The sequence below is a fragment of the Lissotriton helveticus genome, chromosome 4_1 (assembly GCF_964261635.1).
Source record: "Lissotriton helveticus chromosome 4_1, aLisHel1.1, whole genome shotgun sequence".
Lineage (NCBI taxonomy): Eukaryota > Metazoa > Chordata > Amphibia > Caudata > Salamandridae > Lissotriton > Lissotriton helveticus.
In genome coordinates this window covers 148,913,776-148,939,093 of record NC_136063.1, presented here as the reverse complement: position 1 = coordinate 148,939,093, position 25,318 = coordinate 148,913,776, and the positions used below count along the sequence as shown (strand labels likewise).

Here is a 25,318-nt window from a genome sequence, read left to right as displayed (position 1 = left end):
GGAGCACTTGCACTTTAGCACTGAACACTGTAGTAAAGAGGAGAGGTGCTGGCCTAATGGCTAAGGCGCTCGACATCGGACCTGGGGATCTGGGTTCGAGTCTCGGTAATGACGCCAAAAGCCTCCTGTGATTCTGGACAAATCACTTAGGGCCCGATGTAGGTAAAACGCATTTACCGATTTTAAAATACCGATCCGTACCGAATCGGTATTTCAAAATCGGAAAATGATATGTAGGAAATAATCATCGGAAAAATACCGAATCGGTAGCATTCGGTATCGAGAGTCGATACGTACCGAATCGCCAACTACCGATTCGGTATAGGCCGGGTCGGACAAGTCCGAATCGGAAAAAAAAAATGCGGAACCAACCGAATCGGTAAACGCCGAATCGGAATAATAAATACGCCCCATGGGCCGAAAGGCCAATAGGAAGACATTATACATTCCGAATCGGTATTTACCGAACACATTCGGAAAATACCGAATCGGAAAATACCGATTCGGAGAATGCCGTTTTGCCGAGCAGGTTGAGTGACACTGAAGACATCAGCCAATGAGCTGTAAGCACCCTCCCCCACAGGGTGTGGCAACCCAGGCAGGTGCAACTCATCAGAACTTTCTGGAAAGCTGCCTGAGCTGATCAAACACAGAGAGAGCAGCATTGTGAGCAGGATCCCTGAGAGACATGGACACCAGCACAGAGAGCCAGAAGGCAGGGCGTAAGCGCAATCCTAAATTCAGCACCATGGAGCTACAAACTTTGGTGGAGGAGGTGGTGAGGGTGCACACCCAGCTATATGGCAGGCAGTCCCTGACTGTCCCGGAGAGCACCAAGAGGAGGCTGTGGATCGACATCGGGGAGAAAGTGAATGCAGTTGGTGTCACCCACAGGAGCCTAGACGACCTCAAGAAGAGGTTTTATGACATCCGTGGCGTGACCAAGCGCAAACTGGCCGACCTGCACAAGCAGGCTGGACTCACTGGAGGAGGAACAAACCGTGCGCCACCCCTCACTCAGCTGGAGGAACTAGTGGCGACCACCATCGAGAGGGCCAGTGTCGTGGGAATTGGGGACCTGGATAGCTCATCCCGAGCTACAGCTACAGGTAAGAAGCATGCGCAACTTGACACACCATACCAGACACCTCCCCTACAGACCCAATGCACAACCAAACCCCAGGCCAGTACTGCTAGCAACAGACATGAGCAATGCATCTAGCTAAATGTACTCAGCAAAAGTTACCAAAAATGCCACAGCAGAAGCATGAGATAAATAACTGTAATACAGCATCAACGTGTTTGTAATGAGACGTGCAATGCTTTAATAGTTGTGACTGGAACACATTAGCACCCACTTGACAAATGCTTCTTTGTACCTAGGGGCACCATCAGGCGGGGGAGCAGCATCAGCTCCAGCACCAGCTCCAGCACCAACAGCCAGTGCGGCGGTGGCAAGCACCAGTGCAGCAGCACAGGAGGAGGAGGACAACAGCTGTGCCCTGGCAAATGAGGAGGACACAGGACATTCCCTCACAACTCCACACTCCCCCCGACTGTCTCAGTCTCAGTCGCCCTCATTGGTATTCTCCCCGGACAACACACCACCACAGAGCCACCCTGCACCTGCCACTTCCCCGGCCCGGAGGAGAATAGTGGCTCCATTAGTCATCATGGAGGGGGCAGCGGGTCAGGCTCCTGCACAAGACCCCGTGACACCAGCGACACCAGAGCACACACAGCAGGGCAGCAGAATTCCACGTAGGCCACGTGCTACCAGCAGCCCAATACCAGCACCGGGAGGCAGCGTCTTCGCAGGGCTGGAGACCAGCATGGTCACAATACAGAGGATGCAGGCGAAATCCATCCTGGCCTGCCATCGCCAGTTGCGCCTGCACAACCTGCAGATGGGTGAGATGACACAGGGCTTCAAGACCTTCGTTGACAGCAACAAGGAAATAGCAACATCAATTGGCCGAATGACCACTGCCATCACCCAGCTCTGCACCAGGTTGGATGACCATGAGCTGAGTCGTCGCAGGGATGCAAGAGTCACGAACAGGTCACTCAACCGCCTTGCGGCTGCGACTGCCCAGCTATGCCAACGTGGGGCAAACATGGAGGCCAGCCTCACACAGAACATGTCCGAGGTCACTAGGGGCATGGGCCGTATAACAACAGCCATGGAGACACTACTCATCTCCAACACCGTAGTGAATCCCGTCCTGGGCGAGGCTGGGGACAGCAGCAGCCGCAGCAGCCCGGCCAGCGCTGCGTCAGAGCCGCGCCGGAGCAGCAGGCGCTCAGCTGAGGCTGCAGGGCATTCTGAAGGGGGTGAGGTTCATCCCAGTGGGCCTGCTAAGCGCAGCAAAAAATAGGACTGCCACTGCGGGTGAGGCAACCCGGACATTGGACATTCCTACCCCTTGTTGTTTAACTTTTTTTTTGTTGCACATCAGTGCAGTAACGTTGATGCAACATTATTAAATTTAATTTCTGAACACATACATTGACCTGTTTGTGCATCTGTACTCACTCAGAAATAGTTGTCTGTGATCTCCTGACGCCTGTATCTGCCGTCAGATGGTGCAGAGACTCCAGCAGGTAGTGGTAGTGGGACAGCATTGTCATCGTCAGGGTCCTCGTAGTCGGATAACTCTACCTCAGTGCCTTTCCTGACTGCAAGGTTGTGCAACATTGCACAGACAGCAATAATCTTGCAGCAGGTGATGGGGGTATATTGCCTTGCACCTCCGCTCTTGTGCAGACATCTGAACCTGCTCTTCCAGATGCCAAAGGTCCTTTCCACTACGTTCCTCGTGCTTTTGTGGGCACGGTTGTACCTCCTTTGGCTGGGTGTTGAGGGGTTGAGGTAAGGTGTGAGAATGAACGAGCGTAGGGCATATGCACTGTCGCCTAGAAGGAGAAGGGGTAACATTACTCACATGCATACATGTATTTCACACTGCAATTTTGGTAATGGGGGTCTGACACTGTGTCTTACCTAGGAGGTATCCTTCGCCAAATTCCCCTGCCATCAGCCGTGCATAAATTCCGCTACTCTGGAAGATATAGGAGTCATGGGTACTCCCCGGAAACTTTGCAACCAGGTCAGTGATCACACACTTGGCATTGCATATCACTTGCACATTTATGGTGTGCCGTGACTTCCGATTGCGGTATACGTATTCGGTGTCAGCAGGGGGGCAAATCGGTATGTGTGTGCCATCTATGCAGCCAATGATGTGGGGGAATCTTGCCATCTGATAGAATTCAGCTTTTGTCTGTGCCAGTTCTGCATGGGTGGAAGGGAAGGAAATGTAGTGGGCCGGCCATCCTCTGGATCATGGCATCAAGGAACTTGTGGAAGAACCTTGACAGGCTGCTCTGGGTCACCCCTCCTGCCACAGCAACTACACTTTGATAGCTGCCAGACGCCAGCAGGTGTAGGCAGCATAGCACCTGCACCTGCACAGGGATTGCATGTGCCCTTGGGGTGGGGTGCTGCAACAGGGGTTGGAGGTCCCTGATGAGGTCTCTGATGGTGTCTGCCTCCAGCCTGTACCTCTGTAGGATCTCTGGATCTGTCAGCATGCACAGGGTCACCCTCTGCCTGTACACCTGCTCCTCTCTCTGCCATTCCCTCTCTCCTTCCTGCTGTAGCCGTAGCCGTCTAGCTATGACATAGAAAGCTGCCATGTTGCAAGTAGAACTGCATTTTGGGTCCTTTTTTATAGGTTACACCTGGTTACCACCTGATTCCAATCCATGGTAATTTCCGACTCAGGAATACCGAATTTTGAGCAAAATCGGTATTTCTGTGCTTACCTACATCTCAATCTTAGGGTTTTCGCATGGAATCGGATTTTCACCGAATCGGAATATATACCAATTCGGCGATTTTACCGAATCGGAAAGTCACCGAGTCGGTCGGATTCCGATTCGGAAAAATGTAGGAATCGGAAAAATCTCCGAATAGGTAATCTACCGATTCGGAGATTTTTTCCGATTACTACTTTTTTCCGAATCGGAATCCGACCGACTCGGTGACTTTCCGATTCGGTAAAATCGCCGATTTCGCTGGATTTCGGCCTCCTACATCCCGTTGTCTGTATTCCGATCGGTAACGGCCGAAAATACCGATTTTCGGCCGTTACCGACCGACCTACATCGGGGCCTAATCTCCCCGTGCCTAAAAATGAAAGTGTGTGTCCTCATGTAAAAAAACATAGCTTGTGCTATGTAAAGCGCTCTGATACCTGATTCGGTTCGGGTCTAGTTCGCGCTATATAAAACTCTACAAAAAAAAAGAAAGAGCCCAGAGTTCTAAAACCAGCAAACACAAAATGCAGGGTACAGTCAAAAACAGGAGGTCAGAAGCAAAAAACACAGGGGAAAAACATGGCAAAGATGCCAGGTCTAACAATGAGAAATGGAGTAGTTGCTATGGTGCACAAAACTGAAGCACTTTAAACAGATGCAAACTTTGAATGCACAGAGAAGAGGTAAAATACAGACTGAGGACGCCAGATTTAAGGAGAAATAAATTAACTGCAGCGCTGCCGAAACTTGAGGCACTTTAAAAAGCCCCATACATTGTGTTTGAAAAGGCACAGGCCTGAATCATGTGACTGGGCAGCTTGTCTGGAAAGTCTTTAAACAGACAGATATTTTGTACGAGCAGAGAAGAGGCATAGCCTACAAACACATGCTGTCACAAAGCCATTTGTATGTTGCTGCAACAGGAAGCACCATAATACAAAGGAAATTAAGACAACAACAAGCAGACACGTAGGACCGAATTGAAAAGCAACCCAAAGGAATGTCAAGGAAGTGGAAATGATGGACTTAAAAAATGAAAAAAAGTAACACAAATCGCAGCACAGACAGTGGAATTACATTATTCAAATAAAATCAATTAGGACATGGCCCATGCTCCAGAGAAATAAAATTAAGTGATGTGCACCTTATGCTGGCCAATTAGGAGTCAGCCAAATAGAATGACAAGTAAGCAAATAAATGGTAAGTAATTGGCCAGCTCAAAACCCATAACTGTATACAATACAATTCTCTCGCAGCAATAGCGTATGCGTGCTGTTAGACGCGTCTTACAAAGGGACCACCGCAATACAATTCTCTTGCAGCAATAGCGTATGCGTGCTGTTATACGCAACCTATAAAGGGACCACCGCAATACAAACCCACAGGCTGGACAGAAAACGCAGAAACTACTGCAGTACAAGAGGGAGCCAGAGACCCAGGGCTAGATGAAAAGTGAAGTTAGTTGCACGCAGGAGCAATACAAACACAGCAGAAAGGCTATGACCAGGTACTGCTGATAAACGTTTTCTCATAATGTACAAACAAATTCAAAGCTCATTTTGAACTTTAGAGATGTATATATTGAATAATAATCAACAAAATCAGTGAAATTCATTTGTTTAAGAAAGCATTTTTTTTTTTAAAGACAGCATACACTTGTAGCGAAATAAATGACGGGTGTACTGTAACTCGGCACCAGTAAAACCTCAGGGTCACTGCTTCTTTTTTTTTGTTTTCTATAGCGCAAACATAATATTTGAGCTCTTTCCTATCGAATCAGCCCTGCCAAGTACCACGCATCAGGTGTTTGACTAACGTATTTCAGTGTGGTGGTCTGCATCACAGCACTGAAATGCGAAGTCATTCATAATAGCGCCTCCTCAGCGCTAAGTAATCCAGCACAAATACTGCCTGATTGAAACAGAAAGCTGGTGTGGTCTGGCGTGGTAGCGCACCGTGCATGTTGCTTCCGGACGGCTTGTGGGCGAGTCTGCAGCTATAAGCTGCTACAATGTAACAGACATTAACCTGACACACACCGCAGCATGATTAATGACTATGGGTTCATGACGCTGCGGCGCGCAGGAGTTGGCGGTAATTCAAATAAACGAGTGTCAGGCTACAGCCTGCAGGTAACGGTTGCATTGAGGTGCTGCCAGTACAATTGCCACTCCTCGCCTTGCAAAGTAAGTTTCCCTCAGTGAGGTATCTCCCTCTTCTTAAAAATGTGCTTACATTTTATTAATCGGTACAAAAGGGGGTGGTGATGGACGGAGCATCTGAACCAATCAAACACTCACACCCAGTCAACAGATCTAGGTTTAATCCATCACCGTTCTTTAGCCCACTCTGCCACCCCAGTTCAGACATGGCCACATGCAAATCAGTCTGACCCTGTGCCTCATGGGAACAGTCCAGCCTTAACTGCCAAGCCATGCCTTCCCTGGACCGGAAACAAGCTTCTGAGGACCGGTTTCTGGCATTTCAGCAGTCTTCAGCCCGGCTTGCTTGAATCCAGTGGCAAAGTGAGCAAGGGACTCACGTCTGAGCATACCCTGCCAACTTATGGCGAACAAAGCGGTACAAAAGGGGGTGGTGATGGACGGAGCATCTGAACCAATCAAACACTCACACCCAGTCAACAGATCTGGGTTTAATCCATCACCGTTCTTTAGCCCACTCTGCCACCCCAGTTCAGACATGGCCATATGCAAATCAGTCTGACCCTGTGCCTCATGGGAACAGTCCAGCCCGAACTGCCAAGCCATGCCTTCCCTGGACCGGAAACAAGCTTCTGAGGACCGGGTTCTGGCATTTCAGCCGTCTTCAGCCCGGCTTGCTTGAATCCAGTGGCAAAGTGAGCAAGGGACTCACGTCTGAGCATACTCTGCCAACTTATGGCGAACAAAGCGGTACAAAAGGGGATGGTGATGGACGGAGCATCTGGTAGCACAATTAAAATCAGCACTAACACTATAAATTGACTGAAAGTGTGATATCCATTGTGGATCTTTAATGTGGGTGCTCAGTGTAAATAAGGTGCTATCACCTCTTCTGCCCAAAACCAAAAAAATTGGGACTGCGTTTTCCGACTGGCTCAGTAAGTTGTTTCCAGTACAAACATTGCTGTTCCTTTTTACTCTAATTCAAAATATACTTATAGTACATACTGTTGTATAGCATTTTCAGACCCTAGTGTAATTTTCCCGATTCATGCCCTTATTTAGGTATAATTCACATTGCCCTTATATAGGCATCGAAAATCATGACCATATTCAGACATAGCCAATGCAGTCCAAATACAGGCATGGATACTTCCACTAGTTCTGAAAAGCCACAACGATTTCTTGGAAAACTCAGCTTCTGCAGTCAGGGACATCCCCTTGCTTGAATATTGATTTGTCCTAGAGCTCATGGAGTTTTCAAAGAACTGCCATTCCCCTGGGGTTCATTGGTGACGTTATTATGTCCGACTTTACGTCAAACCAGGCACCTTCAAGGTATAAATATGCATTCACTTGCCCTAGCAAACACACTGTGGTTCAGAGCAGCTCGACTATCTACTTGCCCGACGCAGCTCGCTACAGCAAGTGCCAAAGGAAGCTGACCCTCCAGCTGACACACTGACAGAGAAGTTGTCCATTATCTCGCTGAGAATCCAGCTCCAGTGTTTCCAAGCTCCCCTTGCGGGGAGTTGGGAAATCGAGTCCCGAGACAGAGAGATACCAGACCTCCTTCATTCTAAAACCAAGGTGCGGAGCTGATAAGACCCTAAGAGAAATCTTGGATAGATTCTTGGCAAAAGAAACTAAACCTATGCTACACCATACTTACTTCTTCCCTCGTACTAGACTTAGGTTAGGTACATTGGAGTAGACGTATTTTAGAAGCACCAGTTGAGTACTTTTAGTCATTGTTATTTATGTATGTATCTTACGACTTAGAAACCATACCATGCTTTTACAGTAATATTTTATAATACTCTTCTCGCTGTACGCATTATACTTTGCAGCCAGTATTACGATTGTAGCAGTTCATTTCCTCTGCATGAGAAAGAAGACTGTTCCATAAACCTTTTATTGAAAACGCCCGTCTCTCTATTTCTCTGCAACTCTGATGAAACAAAGCATGCATGATTGACTGAGTAAAATATCTATCTATTGTTTCCACGACTCTGGAGATACATTTCTTATTCTTGGGGAAACAAAGTTGTCATGTTTATGCGGTTGTCAGAAACTAATCCCTTCTTGTTTATTCGAGAAAGCTTCTAGTGACCTGGCACTCACAATTAAGTCTAATGTATTCAATAGAGACCCAGTCGACCTAAGTCCTACGTCTAATCTATAGGATATATTATTCCAATGAGCAGAGCCTATTGGGAATATAGGAACTACACTACACTACAATACAGACTATAACCTCTTTTCTGATTCTTGGTTTTCTTGCCAAGGTCTCACTTAGACGTGTTGAGCGTGGGTACTGCAGACGCATATTGGAATGAAGGACTCCATAACTTAAACTAGACTAATAGTGTCAGGAAGACAGGTCATAAAAGTACTAATGATTTCATTTTATCATGGTTTCTAAGAACAAAGATGGATTAAAGGATGTCAGGATAATCTCAAGTCATGTTGTGGTAATGGACAATGAGAATAAGGTGCAAGTTTTCTAGAAAAAAAGGATGGGGACAAGAATGAACTAATGAATGGACTATGGTCTCCATTATTAGCATCCAGATTATAATTACATACAAATTGTTACAATTGGTCTTGCAACATAAAAATATAATCAGTAGGAGAGGCACAACCGTGCCCAAAATAGGTATGCGTTGAAGATGTTGTAAAAGGGCCTTTGTCCTGGAAATTGACTATGTCATGAGTTGATATAAATATACCCAAGATTTCACGCATAGAATCAGCAGCTACTCTCTACACAAGTGAGTAGTTGGCAAGCATACTCAAACCAAATATGTTAGCACATTCTCTGGCACTGAAAGTTTTACAAATAAACAAGTTCTTACATAAAAGCAAATCACCAACAAACTTAAACCGCTATATAATAATTGGGTTATTTGAATTTATAAAATACGTTTCATAAAAATTCAATTCATTCAAATACCAAATTAAAGAGATTGGCTCGCTTTACAATTGATCTTGAGAGGGGCAATCTTTCCATTCAAAGAAAGTTGAAACCAAGTTGAAAGGTCACCTGTAGTTCTACCTGAATGTAATGGAACGGCTAGGTTAGAATAGCATAAAAAGCCATCACGAAGTTTCTTGAAGAAAAATTATATCAAAATTATTGCTCAACTTTACCTACTTTGAGTGTATTTCCGCGATATTCCAGTTCATTATGTTAACATAATTAATATATATCTTTGTACCACAGACTTCCGACACATTCAAGGGTGTCAGGGTGTCACTTTGACACCCTGTTGCACCCCTGAATCGTGCTTGTGTGCAGATGTGGCACACATGCCCTAAGGGCATGAATGTCTGCCACATGGCACAGTTGAAAATGCACAGATTTGCATTTTCAAAGGTATTCATTATTTACCACCAACTTAAAGTTGGTGGTAAATAACGAATCCTAAAATGGGGAAAGCACTCATTTGAATGCTCCCTACATTGCAAATTCGGTAATTTACAGATTCGGTATTTTAAGGAATAGGTAATTTACCGATTCCTTAAAATACCGAATCGGTAAATTACCGAATTTGCAATTTAGGCCACCTACATCTCAGTAGCCTAATACCGGTCGGTAACGGCCGAAATTCGGTAATTTCGGCCGTTACCGACCGGTATTGGGCGACCTACATCTGGCCCCAAGTCACTCCACTTTGGTCATATTTTGAAGTACTGAGATCTATTTTGTGAATCAATGTGAAGACCTGTGGGGATATACAGCCTGATTCATCAAGCCGAAATCGGCTTGCAAAGGGCCAGAATCTGAGAATATGGCCCTTTGCGACCGCTATTTTTGCATTTGGGATTCATCATCCCAAATGCAAAAATCGGTAATAGCGATTTCGCTATTTTGCGAGGAATTACATTTAAGGAATCTCTATTTGAGATTCCTTAAATGCAATTCATCATCCATTTAAAAATTGCGAATTCGCAATTTCGGCCTGCTATTTACCGCAAGGTCAAACCTCGTGGTAAATAGCGAAAACTTAGAAAAATGCTTTTAAAAGCATTTTTTAAGTTGCATGTTGCACACACATGTCCTTTGGACATGTGTGTGAGCAACACCTGTTTCAATTTGCATTTAAGGGGTGCTACAGGGTGTCCTTTGGACACCCCTGGCACCCTTTAAATCGCTATCTTATTTGCGATTAGCTAATTGCTAATCGCAAATAAGGAATACTCCCCATTCATTCCTATGGGCCCTTTGGCCCATAGGAATGAATGGGGAGTATTCCTTATTTGCGAAAATAAGGAATGTGTAGGAATCGCAATTCTTTATGCAATTTCTACATGAATCACGTTTTGCAAGTCCTTAATAGCGATTCCTTATGAATCGCTTTTAGGGGCTCGCAAAACGGGAGAATGATGAATCAGGCTGATAGTTACTAGAATGAGTGATCATTATATTAGTATTTGAAGTCGGGATCCTTGAAGTCAATTGTGTTGCTAGCCCTGGTGGTCTTTAGAAGAAACCGAGAGGTAGAAGATTAATACAGCTGTGTTGGGCACTGGTAAGCGATTTAAAAGAATAGCACATTTCGGACATAAAGAGGACTTCTAAAATTAATGACAATGCAGTCCCCATCAAATGACAGTGACAACTGGAAGGGCAGCATCATAAACCTAGTTGAATGAACTGAACGTTGAAGGATGGTAGAGACCAAAGGAAGGGATACAATCAACAGTCAGGTGTTTGGAAAAAAACGCCACCGAGTCCAGTACGGACTGGAGGAATTGAATGCACCTTACTATGGTATAGTAGGACTTCTGAAATTGAGGGGAAAACCAAGAAAGGATGTCCTTAGCAGACTTGGTAAGGCTATGCCTAGAGAATGCACCTTCAGGAGTCAGCCTCCCAAGTAAGGGAAGATATGTGGACTTTCCCTATGAAAGAAAGGCCCAACCAACACCAATATCTTCTTGCAGCTCCCTTTCCGCAACAAATCTGAGAAAAGAAAGATGTATATGTTGCAATGGGGTTATGTACGAACATACATCCATGAAGTCAGGATACACGCTCCGGCCTCTTATGACAAGGTCTTCAGGATAAGGGCTTTAGGGGTCATCCAGACTATTTCATTAAGAAAGATGGTTTTGCCCAACTGGAAGTTTGGGACAAGCCATGCTTTCAAATTTCCTGAGCAACAGGACATACCTGGAACTTCAGTCCTCCCTCTTCTCCAGTGGCAAAGCCATATATACACCCCCTTTATGGATGAGCGCACAACGTCTTGAATAAAGATGCTGTCCTTGGGATACAGGAGAGGAATGTGAGACAATGCTCGAAAAATTATATCTGAAATGCTCACTGGTCAGAAGCAATCTTCTCTCACTCCATAAGAAACATTGCAATCCTGCTACCTGAGGTGCCAAGCGGAGCAAAAGCAAACTCTTAGCCAGGAAATACTTCAAGAATGCCTGAATATTTTCTTTAACTTAAATTACAAAAATCTAGAATTTTATGATATATATGATTCTGTACCTTACTACTACCACCCATTTTTCCTCTTCTACTACTGTCTTCTTTGTCTACCTTCAAATCCCTGGAAGGAGAAGCAGCAAGACAGATGCATCAAGCCTTCCTATAATCGCTGGTTTGCACTAGATTTGATAATGGAAAATCTTGCCACTCGGACAAGGGGAAAAAAAGGCAGCGTCTCACCGATTATTTTAGTGTACATACCCTGATTACAAACTGCAGCTTGATAAACATGAATATGTTGATACAAGGGAAACTCTGGTTTTTGAGTAGCCAAAACAATCATCAAATCCACACATCAGAAATTTCTGATTCTGAACATTGCTAATGACCCTTTCATCTCAAGCACTCTGGCACGGTAGGATTTTCTTTCCTTTACAAAACAATGCTCATCTACAACTCTGATTCTATCCATACCACGTCCACTGCTACCTAGGTTGAGCTTGATATATTCTTTAGGGAAAATTTTAACTCTACTGATTCTAACTTAAGGCCTAATTTAGATTTTGGTGGATGGAATACTCATTCACAAATATGATGGACAGAGAGATATATGTGAGACAGAGCTTCCCTCATCATCAGAGACGACATCAGACTTACTTTTCAGCCTCTGCAGACAAATCAACAATCTACCTTCTCTGTCTTTAAGGGTGTTGGTTGAGAAAGTTCTACACATTTTGAAGTCCTTTACTTTATGCTGGGGGTAGAGACAGTAGATACAGTTTTACAGGGTTCTTCAGCATGCAGCCTCCTCTTACTGCATGTCCCACAGAACCTGAAGAGCCCTTTCTTTGAAGAATCCAACATTTTCAAAAGGATATCTGGTAATTTTGGTCGTGAATAAAAAAAGCTGAGCTCAGGGAGACTCCCTGTCACACAACTTGCGGTATAAACTCTGAGGAACTTAGGGGCATAGTACCAAGCAGCAGCGATAATTATCGCTGGCTGCCCTCAGCGTCAACATGTTTATCACCAGCTATCGCAGATAATTATCGCCATGCTAGCGTTGTATTAACAACGCTTAGCGCAATGGCGATAATTATCCCAACGATAGCGATGTTTTCCATGGAACATCGCTGGTTTTCCAGCGATGTTCAATGGAAAACGGCGATATCATCATTGATAGGGGGTCTTAGCCACACAATCCACCCCCCATGTTAGGTATGCCTTAGTCAGGAAGAAAACAAGTTACTTACCTGTAACTTTAGTTCCCCAGTATTGGTAACTTTCATAGATTCCCATGCTTTGTATCATTCCCCGTCGTCGGAATGGGAGTCCCGGTAACAAAAATACCATAGCTGTAGGTACAAAAGACAATGGAAAAAGCCCTAGGCCTCATTCCCTTTTGTAGCATATCACCCTCTTTGTGTAAAAGAGACCAAACTTTGGCATCAGCCAATCAGAAGTGCCTCACCACTTAGAACCTTCCTGAAGAGCCTCAGATTTTCGTAGCTGTTGTGTACTTAGGCACCATATCTGTTGTAGGCTGAGCTTTCCTCTGGGAGGTGGGTGGGCGCATGGGAATCTATGAAAGTTACCAATACTGGGGAACTAAAGTTACAGGTAAGTAACTTGTTTTCTTACCCCAGTATTGGAACTTTCATAGATTCCCATGCTTTGTATCAGAATAGCAAGCAGTCGGCAGATAATCACATTTTGCATCGCAAATTATAGTAATAGACAACATGATATTAGATACAAAATGTCAAAGATGTAATGCGGGAAAGAAAGGAAAGCTCACCCTTAGTGGAAGAGGTTCCTCAGGACAGCCTGTCCTACTGCCGCATCATCTTGTTGCAGAGATTCCAAGCAGTAATGCTTGGTAAAGGTGTGAACGCTGCTCCAGGTAGCAGCTTTGCAAATATCCTTAATCTGCACCCCCGCGAAGAGGGCTGTCGAAGAAGCCACAGATCTTGTGGAATGTGCTCGGATCTTTCCAGTCAGAGGCTTCCCTGCAGCCTTGTGACAATGTAGAATGGCACTCGTGATCCATCTCGAGACACCCTGTTTGGAGAGCGGAAGGCCCTTACTAGGACCCTCGAAGGCCACAAATAGTTGAGAAGATTTTCGAAAATCTTTTGTCCGTTGCAAATAGAATTTCAAGCATCGCTGCACATCCAACGAATGCAATGCTTTTTCTGCTGGCGTTGAAGGTTGGGGAAAAAACGCCTTCAGAATGACTGGTTCGTTCAAGTGGAAATCCGAGGGAACCTTTGGCATGAACCTAGGATTAGTTCTCATGATCACAGTGTTTCTTTTGAATTGAAGGAAAGGCTCCTGGATGGTCAAAGCCTGTAATTCTCCAACACGCCGAGCTGACGTGAGAGCAAGAAGGAGAGCCAATTTCCACGAAATATATTTTATGTCAGAACGATGGACTGGTTCAAATGGACCCTTCATGAGTTGAGAGAGAACCAAATTCAAATGCCATGTAGGAGGGAGCGATCTCACTGGTGGATAGACCCTGAACAAGCCCGTAAGAAATTGCTTGATTATCCTGGATGACCACAAGGAAGGACCGGATCCTGTCCTTCTGAAGCGTGACAAAGCAGCCAGATGGATTTTAATTGACGAATGAGCTAGACCTGATTTGGCCAAGGACAGCAAGTAAGGTAGGATCTGATGAGGCTTGGAATTGAAAGGATCAATGCTTTGTCCCCTACACCAACAACAAAATCTTTTCCATTTGAGGCGGTAAGTCCTGTTCGTTGAAGAAGCCCTTGCCTGAGACAGAACTTCCCTAATCTCCTTAGACAAAGGCAGGTTCATAAACTCTCGCTGCTCAGGAGCCATGCAGTCAGGTGTAACGACTGTGGATCTGGGTGCCAGATTTGTCCGTCGGACATTGTGAGAAGATCCGGCAGAATTCTCAAAGGCAAGGGAGGAGCTATTGACAACAGATGGAGCTCCGTGTACCAGAACTGCCTCGGCCAAGCCGGGGCTATCAGGATCATCCTGCACCGCTCCACCTTGATTTTCCTGATCAGTCGTGGTATCAGAGGAATGGGAGGAAAAGCGTAGACAAATGTCTTTGACCAAGCTATCGAAAGCGCATTTCCCAGTGAATGTTGATGGGGAAACCTGCTTGCGTAAGACCGGCATTTCTTGTTGGTCGGAGTGGCAAATAGATCGATGTCCGGCTTGCCCCAAAAGCTAAAGACCTGGTCCAAGACTCTCTGATTCAACTCCCATTCGTGGCTGACCGATGATGACCTGCTCAGTCTGTCGGCGTTTTCGTTTAGGACGCCCGGCAAGTGTTCCGCGCGCAGTGACATCCTGTGAAGGATTGCCCATTCCCAGATCTGCTGAGCTTCTTGCGACAATGGGCGCGATCTGGTTCCTCCCTCCTTGTTCACATAGTGCATGGCCGTGGTGTTGTCCGTCCTGATAAGCACTTCTGAATCTTCCAGGCGAGGTAGAAACGCTTGTAGAGCCAATCGGATCGCCCTGAGTTCCAATAGGTTGATGTGGAGGCGTTTCTCCTGGGGTGACCAGTGACCGCTGACATGTAAGTCCTGCATCACTGCTCCCCAACCCTCCAACGACGCGTCCGTTGTTACCACCTGTGGAGACGGGTCGTTTGCGAAGGATAGACCTTGGGACAAGTTGTTTTGATCTGTCCACCATAAAGCCGCTTCCTTCATCTCTGGAGTGACCGTCACCCTGTCCTCGAATGAACCGTGGACCTGTCTCCACTGATTGTCTAGTTGCTCCTGTAAAGGACGCATCCTTAGTCTGCAATGGGGAATGAGTGGAATACACAACGAGATTACTCCCAGCAGAGACTTGTAGCGGCGTACTGAAAGACACCTTTTTGCTTGTAAGTCCAGGGCCATGGTCTGTAACTTCTGCATCCTTTCCGAAGTAGGGAAGGCTCTGGAGAGCTTCGAATCCAGGATGGCCCCCAGGAAACGAGCTTTTCTGGACGGGACCAATACAGACATCTCGATGTTCAGAGTGAGTCCCAGGTTTTGAAATAAATTGGTACAAGCCTGAACAGCCTTCAGTGCTGCTTCTCTGGATGGAGCTTTCAGTAACTCTAGATAGGGGAAGACTTGAAAGTGGTTGCTTCGCAGGAAAGCTGCAACTGGCGCCAGCACCTTTGTGAAAATCCTTGGGGCTGAGCGGAGTCCAAAGGGTAAAACCCTGAACTGGTAATGGCTCTTGGCTACTGTGAATCGCAGAAACCTTCTGTGTGCTGGGTGAACTGGAACGTGGAAATAGGCATCCTCGAGATCGAGCGTGGCCATGAAATCCCCCGGGTTGATAAGCCTTAAGATGTCCTGGAGAGACACCATCCAGAAGGACAGGGAGATGAGATAGGTGTTTAGCTCCCTGAGGTCTAAAATGGGGCGCCACTTCTCTTGCGTCTTCCTCACCAGGAAGAATCTGGAATAAAATCCCTGACCCCTTTGGTGTGAGGGAACTGGCTCTATCACTCCCTTCCGGAGCATCTGTTGAACTTCGAGCCAAAGAAGACGTTGGTGTTTCGATGGAGTGGCTGCCCGGGGCTTGGGTGGAGGGACTTGCGTGAATTCCAAAGTATGCCCTTTCCGAATGATGTTGAGCACCCAACGGTCCGATGTTATCCTGGACCAGTTCTGAAGGTATTTGGTGACCCTGCCTCCAACTGATGATTTCCTGAAGGAGGGCCCAGTAGGAAGAGCCAGGAGGCCGCTATTGACGTTTGGACGAGTCCCGTCGACGTCCCGCCTGCTTTCCTTTATTGTAAGGCCTGGAGTAGGTGGTAGCCTGGCCCTGTCGCTGTTGATAAGGCTGACGGTATTGTTGGGAACCTGAGCCCGTGGTGGAATAGCGCTCCTGTTGGAAGGATCCTCTGTAATTACCACCCCTGCCTCTGGATCCTTCGAAAGGAGACTTCCTATATTGAAGGGTCCCCAAGGATCTGGCAGTCTCTGTGTCCTTTTTTATGTACTGCAGGGTCTCGTCAATGAGTTTGCTGAACAATGCTTCCCCATCAAAGGGGAGATCCAAGACCTTGTTCTGGATCTCCGGCCGAAACCAAGTAGCCTTAAGCCATCCTTGGCGATGGAGTACTGCCGCTCCAGCCAACGAACGGAATGCAGTTGTTGCAATATCCATTGCACAATCGATGATCTCCATCGATGTCGCCTCTCCCTCCTGTAAAATCTTCTTTGCCTCAGGCGTAGATTCTGGCGGCAGGTGGTCAAGGTACGGGGCCACATCGCACCAGAGTTGGCGGTCGTACCTACCCAGGATCGCTAGGGCATTAGCCGCTCTCACCAGTAAACTTGCCTTAGATGAGAATCTCTTTCCCACGTTATCTAACCTTCGCCCTTCCTTGTCTGGTGGAGTTGTTAGTGGGGCAGAAGGATTAGGCGATTTCCTCTGCGCCGCCTGCGAGATCACAGAGTCCGGTTTTGGGTGACCTGTTAAGGCTGCAGGAGCATCATCGGTAGCCTTGTATTTTTTATCCAGGCGCGGTAGCACTGGGACCACCGTCGCTGGGTGTTTCATAGCTTTTATGCCCTCTTTCCATAGGTGTTCCACAATAGGTATGGATCTAGTAGTTTTCCGAAAGGGTTCCTTAAAATCATATAAGAAACAATCTTCAGTGACTTTAGGCATGGCTAATTTAAATCTTGCAGCAGCTCTCTCCATCAGCCGATGGAAGCCCCCAATATCCGCTGGCGGGGACTCCGCCGGGTCCGGAACTGGAGGTGCAGGATGCTCAATGACATATTCATCATATTCCGTATCAGGATTAGAGAGATGATCAGACTGCTGGTCCTCATCCGAGGAATCATCATCATCATCATTATGGCCTTCTTGTAGTCCAGAGGAATCCTGCTGGAAGGACGTGTGAAGGTGAGGTGAAGCTTGAGCCGGAAAATCACGTGTCACAAATGGAGCCGGAGCCCCTGCAGGCGTGTTAGGCGTTGACGGTAGTGGAAGAGGCCTACTTGCCTTAGATTTATAGTCTTGCAGCATCGTTGCAGATCTTGAAGGAAAGATGCTGGTATAGTAACCATTTCCTGTTCAGATTGCTGCTGCTGCATCTGAAGTTGACCAACCTGCTTGTGGCCGTATTCGCCCTCTGAGTCAGTGTCCTGGCATTTGACTAAAAGCTGGGAGGGACTATTGGCATAGCTGTAAGTATCCTGTTCATCCTCCTCTGACTCTCCCTCCTGAAGGAGCATGGTCGGCATCAGGGAAGATACGCTCGTTGGAGATGTTATTTCCGGTGTGATCCGCGTCACCGAAATGGTAACCCTCCTTTCTGTGGATAATATTGTTGGATCTGTCGTCGACGGTTGTATCCGCGTCGACGAGATTGGCGTCGTCGACGATGAAACCTCCGACCTGCCAGCTGTTGTCATTGTCACTGTAGAAGTCGTCGACGCCCTCGTCGACGAGACGGTCGTCGTCGACATCGTCGATGTCATCATAGACGTCGGCACCATCGTCGTCGACACCATAGTAGTATCCGACGTCGACGGGACTTTCGTCGTCGACGGGACTTTCGTCGTCGACGGGACCTACGTCGTCGACGGGACTTTCGTCGTCGACGGGACCTACGTCGTCGACGGGACCCTCGTCGTCGACGAATCCTTAGTCGACACCTTGGTCGCCAGTACCTTCGTCGTCAGCTTCGATTTCTCCGTAGACAGTGAGGACCCCGCCGTCGACGTCTTAGTCGTCGAGGACTTTGAAGTCCTCTCAGAAGACTGGGAAGAAGGTGTTCTGAAGGCTGTGGCAGTCTTCTCACCTGTAGAAGGCGTGGATGGTCCTGCCCTCTCCTTTACACTTCTGTGAGGAGATTTGATGGGACCCTGGCTCTCAGACTCACTGGGGGTCTTTTTTGAGGCCTTTCAAGATCTTTCCAAAGAAGGCGAAGGGGAACCCCTACCCCTTTTCACAGACCTTTTCGTAGAAACCATCGACGCTGCCTCCTCACTGTCACTTGAGACAGTATCCTTCCTGGTTTTAAGCTTTTGAAGCCATGTCAAGAGCCTACCTTCCCGGTCCCGGAGGGTTTTGGCTGAAAAGGTGCGACAGATTTACAGTCAGCAGCCTTGCGGTCTGGATAGAGGCAATATATACAGTCCTCATGCTTATCCTCCACAAAAAGCCTTTTCTTGCCACAGGAGGAACAAGGCTTGAAAAGGGCTTTTTTCTTCTCAATTTCAGACATCCTGGATGGCAGGAACAATTCAAAACTGAATTTGAAAGAATTCTGAAGAAAATTCTGAAGTAAATCCTTTTGAAGAATAGAAGTTGAGCAGAGCTGAAAGGAGACTCCCTAAGCACAACGTGCGGTGAAAATCTGAGGCTCTGAGGTTCCTTCAGGTAGGTTCTAAGTGGTGAGGCACTTCTGATTGGAGATGCCAAAGTTTGGTCTCTTTTACACAAAGAGGGTGATATACTACAAAAGGGAATGAGGCCAAGGCCTTTTTCCATTGTCTTTTGTACCTACATCTATGGTATTTTTGTTACCGGGACTCCCATTCCGACGACGGGGAATGATACAAAGCATGGGAATCTATGAAAGTTCCAATACTGGGGTAATTTAACAGACGTTAAATTCCTGCGTTAAGGCATACCTAATGCGATTTATAATATCGCTACCCCTCGTTGCAAATATCGCGAAGCTGGGTTTGCGATATTTTCCGATGGGGTTTTGTCAGGCACGCCTCCTTTGAATCCTATTAAAGATGCGATGCGTGCTGACAACGGGTGTTAAAAAGCAAGGAAACACACGCTAGCGTGTCCTTGCTGATAATGTGATAATATTATCGCTGCTTTGCGCCCGAAAACGGGCTCTTAAGCGGCGATAATATTATCGTAGCCCCTTGATAATATGCCCCTTAGTCTCTCTTGGGAGTGGAGTGTTCTACAGAGTGCAGTAGCCTGATTGGCTATTACTTAAGCTCTTTTACAAGTGAATTATATTCTATGGCACTTGTAATACAGTGGATGGGATACTCCATCACGATTGTGATGGAGCATCCCCTCCATGGAACACTAAATCAGGCCCTTAATCTGAGGCTTCGGATATGCTCTTTAAGATTAAATTAGGTTCACCTGATGACCACTGGCCTGTTTCAGTCATGACATTAATTGTTCTCTCCTTACCTCTAGTGATCGCTAATATGTTTATTAACTCCATCGACTTTTGGCTTGTACTACCCACAATGGAGGAGGGTATGCGTATGGTCTGTGGTCTCTAAGACTGTCGTGGTGTTTCTCTGCAGTCATGGAGCCTGCAGAGAAACACCTCACCAGTTGCCTTGTGAATTAGGTTTTTGTCTTTTACAAGGCACTTAGGCCCAGATGCATTAAGCGAAAAATCGCTCGCGAAGGGGCAGATTCTCAGAATCTGTCCCTTTGCGACCGGTATTTTTGCATTTGGGATGCATCATCCCAAATGCAAAAATCGCAATTTCAGAAATCGCAAATTTGCGATTACTTAAATTGCTATTGCATTTAAGGAATCTCAAATTGAGATTCCTTAAATGCAATGAATTAAAGTTAACAAATTTGCGATTTCGCTAATAGGGGGAGCAAATTACCATGAAGTTGAACTTCATGGTAATTTGCAAAAACTTTGAAAAATGCACTGAAGTGCATTTTTCAAAGTTCCATTTTACACACAAACATGCCCTTAGGGCATGTGTGTGTGCAAGATGTACCCATATGCAGATTTCAGGGGTGCAACAGGGTTTCCTTTTGACACCCTTGAAATTGCAATCTCAATTTGCGATTCTCTAATTGAGAATCGCAAATTGAGATTGTCTTCCCATTCATTCCTATGGGCCTCAAGGCCCATAGGAATGAAGGCCCATAGGAATGAATGGGGAGGTATTCCTTAATTGCGACTCACAATTTGCGAGTCGCAATTAAGGAATTTTAAGAAATTGCTATTTTTTTAGCGAGTTCTTCATGCATAGCCTTTTGCTATTCCTTATTAGCAAATCCTTATTTTTCGCTAATAAGGAATCGCAAAATGGATGCTTGATGAATCTATGGGTAAATCAGTACTGGTCACCTTGGAAGAGCTGTGCGAGATTATTGTTGCTGTAGAACAGGAGGAGCGTCTTTTGATCAATCTCTTTGCGGCCTTCACCATGGTTGTTAACCACAGTCTGATGAGCTGGTTGGCTGTGGTTGGGATTTTGACATCACTCTGAAATGGTTCACCTCATATTTAATGCTTTCGACCCTAGTAGTGGTGCGGCCTCCTTTTTGTTCCTCACACTTTTAGCCTGTCCATCCTACTCTGTAGTTAGCATATCTTCCAGACACTCGAGGATGTTCACTTATCATTCAACTCAATATAAACCTCTAATTCCTTTACAAAAAAATATTATGATGCCTAAAGTAGAGTATTCGTTTTCAGCAATTACTATTCTTGCAGTGTACCTCGAAAGAGGACACTCTAGCAAATTGCAGTTCTCTCACATATTACCTCGTTTATTATGTAAAATAATGCCTTTAGTTAAAGAACACAGCATAAATTGCAACTGTACTGGTACAAATCCAAGCTAAAAAACCTGAAAATCCTGCAAGGACGTCAGTGTGAAGCATGTTGCTCTGAGTTATCCATATCAACAAGGACCACAAGAAAAATAAAGGCTGCCTAACTGCTCTGAAATGTGTTGTGCTTCTGCCCTTTGTGAGGAGAAAGAGTTGTTGCAGACCTTTTGATGCGACCTAAAGCTAAAGTTCAAGTTCAAGTTCAAAATGTGTATAGCGCACTACTCACCCAGAGGGTCTCAAGGCGCTTGAGGGAGGGCGGGGTATTTTACTTATCGAATATCCATGTTTTTAGTTGCTTTCTGAAGGAGAGGTGGTTCTGTGTAAGGCGGAGGTGGGAGGGGAGAGAATTCCAGGTTTTGGCCGCTAGGTAGGAGAAGGATCTTCCTCCCATGGTGGATCTATGGATGCGCGGAATTGCGGCGAGGGCTTGATTGGACGATCGTAGTTAGCGGGTGGGGGTGTAAAAGGACAGGCGTGTGTTGAGGCATTCGGGTCCTAGGTCGTAGAGGGCTTTGTGTGCGAGGGTGAGGAGTCGGAAAGTTATCCTCTTGTTGACGGGGAGCCAGTGGAGGTCTTTCAGGTGACCGGAAATGTGAGCTTGACGGGGGATGTCTAGGATGAGTCTGGCTGATGAGTTTTGGATGCGTTAGAGTTTTTTCTGTAGTTTGGCTGTGATTCCGGCGTAGAGGGCGTTTCCGTAATCCAGTCGGCTTGTGACCAGTGCGTGGGTGACCGTTTTTCTTGTTTCGGTGGGGATCCAACGGAATATTTTTTTGAGCATGCGTAGGATGTTGAAGCATGATGATGAGACGGCGTTGACTTGTCTGGTCATCGAGAGAGAGGAGTCCAAGATGAAGCCCAGGTTACGTGCGTGGTCCATTGGTATGGGTGCTGCTCCCAGGGCCGGTGGCCACCATGAGTCGTCCCAAGCAGAGGGGGATGAGCCTAAGATGAGGACTTCCGTTGTGTCCGAGTTCAGTTTTAAACGGCTGTTCTTCATCCACTCGGCTACATCTTTTATTCCTTTGTGTAAGTTGGTTTTGGCGGTGTTTGGGTCTTTGATGAGGGAGAGGATCAACTGGGTGTCGTCTGCGCAGGAGATGATGTTGAGGTTGTGTTGGCACGCGATGGAAGCGAGGGGACTCATGTATACGTTAAAGAGGGTGGGACTGAGTGAAGATCCTTGTGGTACGCTGCAGATGACTTCAGTGGCCTCCGATCTGAAAGGGGGGAGACGGACTCTCTGTGTTCTTCCGGCGAGGAAAGAGATGATCCAGTCCAATGCTTTTCCTTGTATTCCGACGTTGCTGAGGCGTTGTATGAGGGTGCTATGACAGACTGCGGAGAGGGCAAGTAGTATGAGGGCAACTGTTTCTCCATTGTCCAGTAGTGTTCGAATGTCGTCTGTTGCAGCGATGCGGGCGGTTTCGGTGCTGTGTTTGGCTCGGAAGCCGGACTGTGAGGGGTCGAGGGATTTGTTGGATTTGAGGAAGGCGGCGAGCTGACTGTTGACGGCTTTCTCAATAACTTTGGCAGGGAATGGGAGGAGCGAGATGGGGCGGTAGTTCTTAAGTTCAGTGGGGGCTGCTGTGGGTTTCTTCAGAAGGGCGCTGAGTTCTGCATGTTTCCAGCTTTCCGGGAAGGTAGCGGAGTTGAGGGAGCAGTTGATGACGTCTCGGAGATGGGGTGCGATGATGGAGTCTGCTTTGTTGAAGATTTAGTGCTGCCAGTCTCAAGGAGTTTTGGTCCACAGAATGTATCAAGAGGTTTTACAAATGTTGACTCTAGCTGCAAGGCCAGTAATAAGCCAACCTTTACTCAATAAGCACATAAAGTTTAGTATTGTGTCCAATGTGGTCTTAAAAGCATTTATCTGTTCCACTGCACTAAAACCAAGGGCAAGAAAGAGACAAATTAGCAGAGGCAAGCCAGAATAGCAAAACCAATTTAAAACTTGAGTTCACACTGCCGAAGAATGGTTGTCAGCATAGCCCTGCACCACAAAAGGTCTTTTGAACATGTTCTGTCACCGTAGCCCGATAGCAGGTAATATTTCAAAGTAAGATCACACACAAAGGAAACGTCTACTAGTTGAACAAGTTACTTACTTTCAGTAATGATGTATCTGTAAGAGACATAAGTAAGTTATAGATTCATTACCTTAAAATTTACCACAGGCATCAGAGTGGATCTGGAGATTTTTCTTAGCAGTACCCCTGAGTGTTGGTAGGTGGCATCGGTCGACTCCGCGTGCGTCGTTGTGGTAGCAGGATGACTTTGGGGTGCCTCCTTACATGCCGCCCCTGCGCGCTGACGTCAGTTCTGACACGACTTTCCACACCAGAAGCGCAGAGCCATGAAAGACACTGACCTCTCGGGCGCCCCAACTAGGGCCCTGTACGGGAGGCCCTATCCCTAGAAGTCAGTTCGCAGAGCGGGGAGGATGGGTGGGGCGGTAAGGAACTATAACTAACCTATGTCACTTACAGATACATCGTTACGGAAGGTAAGTAACTTGTGCATCTGAAAGAGACAGTTAGTTATAGATTTCTTACCCCAGCAATACCAACACCAGAAAGTCCTGGAGGACAGAACGGGCAAAATAGCCGTCTCTCCGGACTTGACTATACAGGCAGTAATGTCTGGTGAACATGTGCATAGATGCCTAAGGTGTCGCCTGACAGATGTCAAAGAGTAGAACTCCACGTGACAAAGCAGTAGTTGTTGCCGTAGTCCGAGAGGAATGAGCACGCAGCCCCACTGGAGGATCCGTTTTCGCTACACGGTAACACATTTTTATACAAAGGACAACCCATCTTGAGATGGGACCCTTTTGGACAACCCAACCTTATAGCCAACGATGAGATGATCGTCCACCTGGAAATCTTTTGTGCAGTCAAGGTAGAAGGACAGCGCATGTTTTGGGTCCAGACGGTGGAGTCTTTCCTCCTCCTTGGAAGGGTGCGAGGTGGGAAAAAGGTGGGTGGAGTGATAGTCTCTACTAAGTGAAAAGGTGTAACTACTTTAGGAAGGTACGAGGTCTCTTCCAAAGCACCACTTTGTCCAGATGGACAGAGAAGAAAGTGGGCTTAGAAGAAAGATCCTGAAGCTCACTCACTCTGCGAGCAAAGGTGATGGCAACAAAAAAGGCAGTCTTCAGAGTGAAGAGCCTGAGAGGGCAAATGTGAAGAGGCTTGAAAGGAGCACACATAAGGTAAGTCAAGACACGGTTCAAGTCCCACTGGGGCATTATGAAAGGAGATGTAGGAAAGAGGTGAATAATGCCCTTAAAGAATCTATTTATAATGGGTGACTTAAATATAGATCGTCTTTAAGAGTTCCCAGAGCAGAGCCCTGCTGGGCCAAAGAAAGAATGAACAAGAGGACCTCAGAAAGAGGGGCAGAGAGGGGATCCACAGCCTTTGCTGTGAACCATGCCACAAACTTGGTCCATCGACAGACGTATGCTGTCTTAGAGGAGGGACGCCTGGTTGCCAAGATGACGTTACAGACTTCGGACGGAAGGTCAAAAGCTTTAAACTGTCGCCGCTCAATCTCCACGCATGGAGGTGGAGGCTGGACAGGTTCGGGTGGAGGACTGTCCCCTGCGACAGAATATCCTCCCGAAGGGGCAGTCTAATGGGAGGATCGATGGCCATGCTCAGGAGCTCAGGGTCTGCCATAGTCTGGAGGTGGGAGAGGACAGCCTGGAGCAAGCCCGCCTTCAACAGCCAGTCATCGAGATATGGGAAGACTGGAACCACTGATCTGCGCAGATGAGCTGCGACCATCGCCATCACATTCATGAACACCCTAGGGGAACTGGTAAGGCCAAAGGGGAGCATGGTGAACTGAAAATGCTTGTGGCCTACAGTGAACCATAGGTAGTGTCTGTGGGCTGGCTGGACGGGGATAAGGAGCAGGCGTCCTGTAAGTCCAACACCATTATCCATTACCCAGGGTTGAGGACAGACAGGACCTCAGCCTACGTGAGCATTTTGAACTTCTCCTTCCAGTGAAAGCGGTTAAAGGCATTGAGGTCTCGGATAGGATGCAGGCCTTTGTCTTTCTTGGGCACCAGAAAGAAGCGGGAACAGCAACCACAACCTTCTTCTGGCACAAGTACCTTTCCGATAGCTCCCTTGGTCAAGAGAGCAGAAAATTCCGGATGGAGAAGCGTCAAATGATCCTCTGACATGTGATCGAAGACGGTGGCATGGGGGGGGAGGGGTAGTCTTGAAGGGGAGGGTTTAGCCTCTTTAGACTATCTGCAAAACCCACCTGTCCGACGTGATGGTTTGCCAGTGGG

At 46.8% G+C, this 25,318-nt stretch overlaps 1 protein-coding gene across 1 annotated transcript in view; it reads right to left on the bottom strand.

Moving 5' to 3' along the window:
- IQANK1 (IQ motif and ankyrin repeat containing 1) overlaps nt 1–25,318 on the bottom strand; it is a 478,492-nt gene that overhangs the window by 24,577 nt on the left and 428,597 nt on the right. The gene's annotated exons all lie outside the window — the stretch shown is intronic.